The sequence below is a fragment of the Protopterus annectens genome, chromosome 12.part0 (assembly GCF_019279795.1).
Source record: "Protopterus annectens isolate FY-2018-M chromosome 12.part0, PAN1.0, whole genome shotgun sequence".
NCBI classification, from domain to species: Eukaryota; Metazoa; Chordata; order Ceratodontiformes; family Protopteridae; genus Protopterus; species Protopterus annectens.
The window spans coordinates 716,609,744-716,620,603 of NC_056746.1; positions in this window are offsets into that span (position 1 = coordinate 716,609,744).

Here is a 10,860-nt window from a genome sequence, read left to right on the forward strand (position 1 = left end):
CAGGAGGGACCCCAGGACTGAACCCTGGGGGCCACCAGTTGTTACTGGTGTAGAGTCTGACATGTAGCCAGCAACTCTTAGTTTGTGGAATCTATCTGTGAGCCAGTTTGCAATCCATCTTGCAATGTATAGATTCATGCCCAAGTTGGTGAGTTCATCTATGATACCTGACCGGGGAATGGTGTCAAAGGCTGTAATGAGGTATAGGTAGGCTGTGTTGAGCTCATTTCAATCATCTGCAGCCTGGGTAACAGTCTCAAAGAAATCCACCCAGTTCAGGAGGTGTGATCTGCATATGATGAAGCCAAACTGGGTGTGCTCAACTGTGTGCAGGTTCACAATCTCTTTATTGTTGACTTCCATTATGACTGGCTCCATTGCCTTAAAGAGCAGACTCGTCAGGCTCATAGAGCATGAATGCCAAGGTTTTTTTGTGGCCCCACCCCTGTGGAGTGTGAAGAATGTTGCTGTTCAACATTCTATGGGTACATATCCTGTACAGAGCATGTAGAGAGAGGTGTAGGTATTCTTGATGAATATGGATACATCCTCACCCTATGTGCTCTGATCCAGGTCCTGATGCTGGAAGGTATGAAATGAGTAGTATCCTGGTAGTGCTGGTGTGCTCTCTGGAGCCTTGAACTATGTTTCTGTTACTGCAAGAATATCAATATTCTCCATAGTGAGTAGTGCCTCGAGTGTGTGCATCTGGAGGCTGAGACTTCTGGCAATGAGTGGCATTTAGCTAACTTTGTGGTTATTTGTGTTGGTCATGGGGTTTGGTTTGTCTTGAGTGACCGGTGTTCCACACCTGAAGTCAACAGCTCATTGGTCCCATCTGACCATAAGCTAATTACCCTACATATCCACATTCTGGACTGACCCCCCATTAAGGAAACCATGTTAAAAAATGTCTCCAAAGCCAACTTCATGCTTCTTAAGACAGAAGTGCTGAACTTCAGGACACCCATGCAGATGGACAATACTGTTAAGACTACTGAACCCTTCACAATTGCACTTTATAAGCACTTACATGGGTGTATGCATTGTGCTATCCCAAACAGAACCAAGATGCTATCCTCCAAGAAAAGGAAGCCAATCTGGTGGTCCCCTGCCATAAACAAACTGCACAACAGAAGGAAGAAACTGTTGCAAAAGAGGGTAAAATCCCATGAGTGGAGGAGCTCCCTAGCCAGCCTCAAGAAGAAGCTGCAATCCCTGATAAAATCCTCCAAAGCTAGTTTTTATGAAAACAAAGTCGACACTGATTCTAAAGACAACCACAAAGCATTCTATAACTATGTCAAGAATCTCAATGGCAACACTCAGATCTGCTCTGAGTTACAGCACAATGGCACTAAATATACAGACCCATCTGATATTGCCAATAGCCTGGCAGATAGGATCAGTGCTAACGTTACCCCCATCTCACCCATGAAAAGAGTACATCTCTATACCAGAAGAATTTAAAGTTGCTGTCATCATGGTTGCACAGGTAAAAAACACTCTCCAAAGCCAGGAACACAGCATCCATGGGACCAGATTACATCCCAGGCTGCGTTCTACACGAACCACAGAATGAACTGGCACCACACCTACATACCATGTTCAATCATAACATCACCTCAGGCTTTGTACCTGCTGAATGGTGCACAGTGACGGTTATCCCACTATACAAGAGGGGACACCATGGACACCAGGAACTAGCACCCCATTAGCCTGATGAGCCTGGTCTGCAAGGCCATGGAACGTATCATCATGGAACTTATAAATAAAGACATTAGTAATCTCCAAAATCTGTACCACAACGATTTTGGGTTTGTAAAAGGCAGATCATGTCTCCTAAACCTGATAGACTTCTTTGAAGCAGTCATCAAAGCCGTAGACAAGGTGGTTCACACAGTCTATCTAGATCTTGCCATGGCTTTCAACACCATTCCCCACTCTGGAATTATGGATAAACCCACTAAACTAGGTAAAAATCCCTATGTCACAAGATGGGCTGCCAACTGGCTGACTGACACAACCCACACTGTGAAAGTAGCAGACTCCAAGTCCGATTTCAGACCAGTAGTGATAAGTGGAGTACCACAGGGTTCAGTCCTGTGTCCTGTCCTGTTTGGTATCTACTTCCCTGAAGTACAGGTTAACATGGAAGGTCTCTGGATACTTAAGTTCCCAGATGACTGCAAACTAGGAGCCATAATCGAGACTACTAATGATGTGGAAATCCTACAAAAGGGCCTCACTGTGACAGATGCCTTGTGTCAAAGCCATGGCCTCAAACTCAATGCCAGAAAGTGCATTGTCATCCCCTTTGGTAAAAACACTGTACCCATGAACTACAACATAGGTGGTAGTATACTTAACACCAAACATGTGATAAGATACCTTGGGACACAGGTGGACAGTAGACTCTCCTTTGATAATCACATCATTACAGTAGTCAGGAAATACTTCTACATGGCACACCTCATCACAAAAGGTATCTCATGCAGAATAAAAGAGGTCATTGTTCCCCTCTACTCATCACTCATTAGATCCATTATAGAGTACAATGCCCCTTTTGCTATGTACCTCACAAGACATCTACAACAACTGGAAAGCCTGCAGAAATACCTCACAAAGAGTATTAGAGATCTCAAATACATGCCATACACAGACCATCTCAAAACACTACAGCTTTACTCTGTCACATATTGCCTACAGAGGTGATCTCTGCCTAACATACAAATCTATGTCAAACACAAAGCTGTTGGACATGCTCCACTTAAAGAAATCCCAATCCCTCCAAGCGTTGGCCTCAAAACCCAGACTGAAATACTAAAGGAGGGGGTGTATCGATTGTCATAAAAGATACCCACACCTCCAGGTTAGTGGCACAGCACGAGGCATTGGAGACCTTGCAAGTGCAACTAACATTGGGCAAAGCTGCTTATCAGATCATAGCCTGCTATAGATCACATACCTTGTCTCAGGACCCTCACTCAGCATTCCTGAGAACACTGGGAAATATAAAGGTCCTACCAAACACCATGATATGAGGAGATTTCAACTACACAAACATTGACTGGGAGAATTACTTGAGTACAAAGTCCTTTGCCCAATGCTTCCTAGAGTTTATAAACTCAAACGGCCTGCAACAGCTGGTCACTACGCCCACTAGAGGTGACAACATACTGGACCTGATCATCACCAACATGGGGGATCAGTGTTCCACACCAGAGGTAAACCCCTCGCTGGTAATATCAGATCATGAAGTAATCACACTGGACATCCACATCCCGACCCCCCCCCCCCAGTCAATAAAACCACTGTGAAAAACTTTTCCAAAGCAAACTTCACACTTCTCAAGACCGAAGTGGAAAGTTTCTAAGCCCCCTTGCTACAGGATAATGCTATCCAATCTGCAGAATCCTTTACAAGTGCATTCTATGAGCATCTACAGCAATGCATGGATCGAGCCATCCCGAGTAAAACCAAGACTTACTCCTCCAAAAAGAAAAAAACAATCTGGTGGTCCTTGCCCATAAATAAGCTATACAACAGAAGGAGGAAACTAACACATGATAGAGCAAAATTCCAAAAAGGAAAGGCATCACTGATCATTATTAGCAAGAAACTACGATCGCTCATAAAATAATCCAAGTCCAGTTTCTAAAGAAAAATTGCCAAGGAATCTAAAGATAATCACAAAGCCTTCTTTAGCTATATCAAACATTTAGGTGGTAACTCTCAGATATGCTTTCAGCTACTGCAAAATGGCAAAAAATACACTGAACCAACTGACATTGCCAACACCCTAGTGGACAAGTTCAGTGCAAACATCATCCCCCCTCACCCCCAAAAGGGCCCATGTCCATCCCAAAAGAATGCAGAGCCCCAGACTTCATGGACATGCAGGTAAAAACAGCCCTCTCCAAAGGTAAGAACACAGCATCAATGGGACTGGATGGTGTCCCAGGCTGTGTCTTACACGAGCTCCTAAAGGAACTAAACCCTCACCTACATTCACTGTTCAGACTCAAACTTACCACAGGCTATGTACCCAAAGAATGGTGTACAGCAAGAGTCATCCTGCTCCACAAAGGTGGTGCCACAACAGAACCTGGGAACTATCGCCCTATAAGCCTGACCAGCCTGGTCTGCAAAGCTATGGAGTGAATTATCATGGCACTCATAAACAGAGACATTGGGAACCTTCAGATACTGGACCCTACCCAATTTGGCTTTGTTAAAGGCAGATCCTGCCTCCTAAACCTAGTTGATTTCTTTGAAATGGTTACCAAGGCCATAGATGAAGGGAAGGTAGTCTACACAGCCTATCTGGACCTCACTAAGGCCTTTGACACCATTCCCCACTCTGGCATCATAGACAAGCTTACCAACTTGAACATTAACCCCTATGTCATGAGATGGGTGGCCAACTGGCTCATGGATAAAACACACATGGTCAGAGTTGCAGGTGCCATGTCCGACTCTAAACCAGTCACAAGTGGCATCCTACAGGTCTCGGTCCTGGGACCCCTCCTGTTCAGTATATACATCTCTGAGGTACAGGCTAGCACGGGAGGACTATGGCTGACCAAGTTCCCAAATGACTGTAAACTGGGGGCCATAATTGACTCTCTGGCTGACACAGACATCCTCCAGAAAGGTCTTACAGAGACAGATACCTGGTGTCAAAACCATGGCCTCAAGCTGAATGGCAAAAAATGCATAGTCACCCCCTTTGGAAAAAACAAAGTGCCCACAAATTACCACACAGGTGGTAATCCACTAGGTACGGAAAATGTAATTAGGGATCTGGGGACCCAGGTAGATAGTAACCTCTCCTTTGATAATCACATTGGCAAAGTGGTTAGTTATTCCTTCTATGTAGCCCACCTAATCACGAAAGGGTTCACCTCTAGATCAAGAGAGGTCATTGTGCCTCTCTAATCATCACTCATTAGGCCCATAACAGAGTACAATGCCCCATTTGGTATGTACCTTAATTGGCACTTGTAACAGCTGGTAAGACCACAGAAGTACTTCACCAAGAGGATCATGGGCCTCAAAGAGATGCCTTATGCAGCTCGACTAGGCAACTATCTATCTAATTAAACTAAACTCTGCCTAGCCTTCACTACTCAGAAATTAGTACATATTTTATCCCAATAAATACTATTTTCCTCCCAAACTTCAATATGCAGAATCTCACTTTACATTTCCTACTGAAAATATACTTGTTTTTTCTTCCTGTTACATTATGTATATACTTATCCTGCCTCCCCTCTAGACCTTAGTCTTTCTATTTATAAATGACTTATAACTGTAGACTGTATAGTAGAAGCATTCTGGCGCTACAAGATTTATTGTTTATCTTCACAGAATAATATGTTTAACTGGAAATATTCTTTTTCTCTTTATATATAATTAATTCTGCTATTTAGTTATCTGTCCTATTATTTTTTGTGTTTATGTACCTGAAATCTGCTAGTTTTATTTGAATTTTTTTTTCTTTTAGTCTTATTTTACATATTGATTACTAAGTTTTTCATTTATCTGTATTGGAGCTTATCTCCTTGGGCCTCTACTGAAAATGGACATGTATCCAGTTAGACTAGCCCGGTCAACAAATGTAAAATAAATAAATAAAGAAAGAAATTCCAGCTCTACTCGGTTGCTTATTGTCTGCTCGTATGTTATCTATGCCTAACATATAAGGCCATGTCCAACCCGGAATTGATGGACATGCTCCACATCAAGAAAAACAAATCTCTTAGAGCCACATGCTCCAGTGAATTAAACCTCAGCAAAGCAATAAACAGGATGTGCTGGAGGGATAGATTCCTGTCCAGAGACTTCCCACACTATGGAATAGAATCCCAGTTGATGTTAGGCAGAGCCCCTTGCAGACTATCTTCAAGAGGAATCTTGATGAGTGGATGGGAAATTGTAAATTTACCCCTGGGATCACTTCAGTGGCCTGCTAGACAGAGGCCCAGGAAACTAATTTAAAAGGGAGGCAAAAGCCAACACATTCTGACTAGGTTTATAAATGCCCTTGGGCAGATAGCCTAGTACCTACCTATGAACCTATGAACCTACACGCTCTAGGATCCTAAACCTTGTCACCACAATAAACAGAACATGCTGAAGGGATAGATTCCTGTCCCACAGACTTCACATACTCCAGAATAAATGACCTATCTATATCAAACAAAGTTCCTCATTAGCACTCTTCAAGGAAATTCTTGATTATTGGATGGGAAATAGGAAATTCACCCTGGGGATCACTTCTGTGTCTCTGCACGACAGTGGCACAGGAAAATAAATTTCTTGGGTGGCAAAGGCCAGGGTACCTTTTTGGCTGGCCTTGTATAGGTCCCAGGGCTGATAGACTAGTACCTACCTATGAACCTATGAACCTTTGAGCCTTGCCTAAAAAAAGTAATATGGGGACAGCACGAGCCTTGGCCAGTATTCAGAAGCATAGGGATGACAGGTGCAAACCATCTATAGTGAAGCAACAAGGTTTGTCTATCATGTCATCACAAGCAGACAGAGACTGGATCCCCTTTGAATGACACCAGATGCTCAGCCAATTGTTGAAGTTTATCATCTTTCTGTTATATTGCAGTATCATGTAGGTGAAGGTAAGATGCTACTCAAGGTCTGACCCTGTGTGTGCCAGCATGTGGTGCATCAACCCATATATGATATGGTCATGGCCTATGCATACAATACACTCACAATACACCTAGTATAAGCCTGCTGAGGTTAGCAAATGTGAAAAAACCTTTGTGCAAACTGTCAGCAAGTAATGCCTGTATTGCACCCTGTAACTCCATATTGCTTGCTGAAGTGTAAAGACGTACTTAGTTTGGATTAAGAACACCACACTTGCCAACTGTGTGTGTCTCCCTGGGGAGAAGCAACCTTTTTGGAGACTACTCAAACAGCTTAAAAGTGGTATACTCATCTTTGTCAAGTCCAATGATGTCACCATCCTACAAATATACCTGTGGAAAGGTGAAATCCTAGTAATGTGTATAGTGAGTTTTGTAAAAGTGTACTGCTGTAGTATCAGAATGTAGTTAGGTAGGTGTTTGAATCCTGCACTTGCCCACTGTGTGTGTGTTTATATGTGTGTCTCCCTGGGAAGAAGTAACCTTTTTGGAGACTACTCAAACACCTTAAAAGTGGTATACTCATTTTTGTCAAGTCCAATGATGTCACCATCCTACAAATATACCTGTGGAAAAATGAAATTCAAGTAATGTGTATAGCACATTGTGTAAATGTGTACTGCTGCAATATCATAATGTAGTTAGGTAGGGGTTTGAATCCTGCACTTGCCAACTGTATGCATGCCTCCCTAGGGAAAAACAGCTTTTTGGAGACTACTCAAACACCTTAAAAGTGGTATACTCATCCTTGTCAAGTCCGATGATGTCACCATCCTACAAATATACCTGTGGAAAAATGAAAGCCCAATACTGTGTATAGTGCAAATGCATGTTGCTGTAGTATTGTAATCTAATTAGGTAGGGATTTGAATCCTGCACTTGCCAACTGTGTGTGTGTCTTCCTGGGGAAACACAACCTTTTTGGAGACTACTCAAACACCTTAAAAGTGGTATCTTCATCTTTTGTCAAATCCGATGATGTCACTATCCTACAAATATACCTGCAGAAAGATGAAACCCTAGTAATGTGTATAGCATGTCGTGTAAATGCATACTGCTATAGTATCATAATGTATCTACGGAGGGATTTGAATCCTGCACTTGCTAACTGTATGTCTCTCTGGGGAGGAGCAACCTTTTTGGAGACTACTCAAACACCTTAAAAGTGGTATACTCATCTTTGTCAAGTCTGATGATGTCACCATCCTACAAATATACCTGTGGAAAGGTGAAATCCCAGTAATGTGTACAGTGCGTCATGTAAATGCTTATTGCTATAGTGTCATAATGTAGTTTATTTATTTTATTTATTTTACATTTGTTAACCGGGAAAGTCTGACTGGATACATATCCATTTTCAGCGGAGGCCCGAAGAGAAAAACTCCATGTTATCTAAGCATTTAGTAACAACAATAAAAATGTAGATATTTAGTAACAAGTAATAAAGTAGGTTACAATATATTTAAAAATGTAGCAATAGTTCTATTTACAAAGTTTTAGTAACCATTAAAGATAGAAAAATGCAGGTTGTAATGATCTTTAGAAAGTTAACCATAGGTCAAAGACAAATGTCATCTGTAGGATACCTATAGATAAGACAAAAAACATTTTTTGAAACAGTGAATTCAGAGCAGTCAAACTTTTAGTAGAGGTGTGTCTATAAGATAAGCAAGGTTATTTAGGTTGGAAGGATTATGATTATTGTGGGCAGAAAGAAAGGTTACAGAGGGAGAAATTGGTAGACAACATCTGTGAGATAGTTTGGTTTAATAAGTTTATTATGTTTTTTGTGTTAGTTAGGGTTTTGATAGGAGTACAACTATTTTTTGACTAGCTCAGTGTCATCTTTGTATAGTTTAATCAGGGTTTAGACATGGACATAGCCAGAGTCTATGCATGTGTGTCTTTAGAGCTTTTTTGAATTGAGGCAATGAACTGTTAGAGGTTTAGAGGTAGTTAGAAAAGAGTTTAAATCTTGCACTTGCTGAATGTGTGTGTGCGTGTCTGTGCTCCAGGTGTGTGACACCGTTGGCCAATGTGGAGTGGGTTTTGATTTTTATAGCATATGACATATCACAATGACAACTGTATGTGCATTACACATGTAAGGTAGCTGTGGGGCAAATCCATGTACATATATGTGACCTCAAGTATTTCGTAGGTGGGTACTCTGCTTTCTCCATGAATGCATGCTTTATCTTTACCACAGCATGCTGGCTCTTTCCAGACCTTAGGTCACTTCTGTATGCTTGTGACAAGCTTAGCCACTCCAGTGATCCCTGAGCTATGGCTTCCATTTCACATCCACTCGTCACAGTTTCTATTGAAGAGTGTGAGTGAGGGTTTATGCTTGAGGTATATTTGAAACCTGTTCCAAAGCAAGCAAAGTCTGGCAAAGATGACTAATCATTATAGGTGTGCAACAACCTCTGTGGATCTGCATGCAAACCCTTTATTGCTTATGTGCTCCACAGAGAGATTTCCAAAACCCTTTGGTAATGTGATTATCAAAGGAGCGATGACTTAACACATGGCTCTATGTATACATTAGTACCTGTTCCACATTTTGGGGGCTACTACCTATGTGGTACTCTGGGGATACTTTGTTTTCTAAAAGTGGATAACTATGCTTTCTTAGGCTTATAGCTGAGTTTGACACCAGGTATCTATCTGTATGATACCCTTTTGGAGGATGTGTGTGTCATCTGGAGAATAAAGTATAGCCCACAGTATGCATTTTCATCAAACGTGGGCAGACATATCCCTACTGTGTTTGCTTGTATCTAAGAAAGCTATATGCCAAACAGGAGTGACCCAGGACTGAGTGCAGGTGAATACCACTTGCTACTGGCATAGAATAGTACATGGAGGCTGCAAATGTTACTGTGTATCAACATCTGTGCGTCAGTTGTCAAGCCATCATCTAACAATCATTTATGGTCAGTCTGTTTAGGTTATGTCTAATACCAGTATGTGGGATGGGTATGATTTGCTGGTGAGCTATAGCTTGGCTGTGTTGACCTCCTCTCCCTCACCTATAGTCTTGTTGACTGGCTTGAAGTCTACTAGGTGTAGGAGCCATGATCTGGCCTTTAGAGAACCTAAGTGGGTATGGTGCAGAGTTTGCAGGTTCATAATGTCTCTGTTAATGAGTTCCATAATGTTGTGCTCCATAGCCTTCCAGATAGCATTGGTCTGGCCTATAGGATGAGAGTTTCCAGGACCTGTTGTAGTTCTACCCTTAATCAATTTATGTTAACATTCACACTGGGTGTAACGAGGGTGGACAGGTTTAAGAATAAGTATATTAAAGGGTCCGGCCAGGTTTGAAGGTTAGTAGACCATGACAGATAGGCAGGATTAAGTTGGTTTGTACATGTGCTGAGGAGGGATGCAGAGTATATTGTGAAATAGATGCAAAGGATGAAGCCACCAGGTAACAGGAAAGAGGAATGCCTAAGATGAGGTTTATGGCTGTGGTGAGAGAGGACATACAGGTGGATGGTGTGACAGTGCAAGATGCAGAGGGCAGGAAGACATGGAAACAGATGATGTACTGTGGTGACCCCTAATGGGAGCATCCAAAAGGAGAAGAAGACATTGTAGCTCAACGCTTGTGGACTGTGAACACTATTACCGTACGTCATTCCACATGTATGTAACCTGTACAGAGGCACCATCTGTACAGAGCATTTAGGTGAGTGGTGACTTCATATGTCAGCTCCAGGGACACTGTCCAGTACCATTGTCACTGTGGTGTGGACCTTCTTAAAGAGATGTTTTAACTGGCGTGTCTATGAATCATCAGGTACTGCGTTCTGCAGGTCTGGAAATGTGGCCCTTGTATAGCAACAGGGTGGTGAAATCTGCATTCAAACTGACAAGGAATTGGTAATGTCAGTCAGATAAGTGTACTTTGTGACCATTTACATTAACTGTGACCCAATCTGAGATTTCTCCTGTAGATTATGAACAACAGTAAAGACAGCTTTAGTGTTGTCTTTGGAATCATTGCCATTTTGGATTTTGAAGCTTGCCTTGTATGTTTATTGAGGGATTGAATTTTCCAAATGATACTGACCAGAGAGGTTATCCCTTCTTGGTATGTAACTCTTTTTTGGTATAACATCACACCTTCTATTATATATTTAGTTTCTGGCAGGGGTCCATGAGACTAATGCACTTT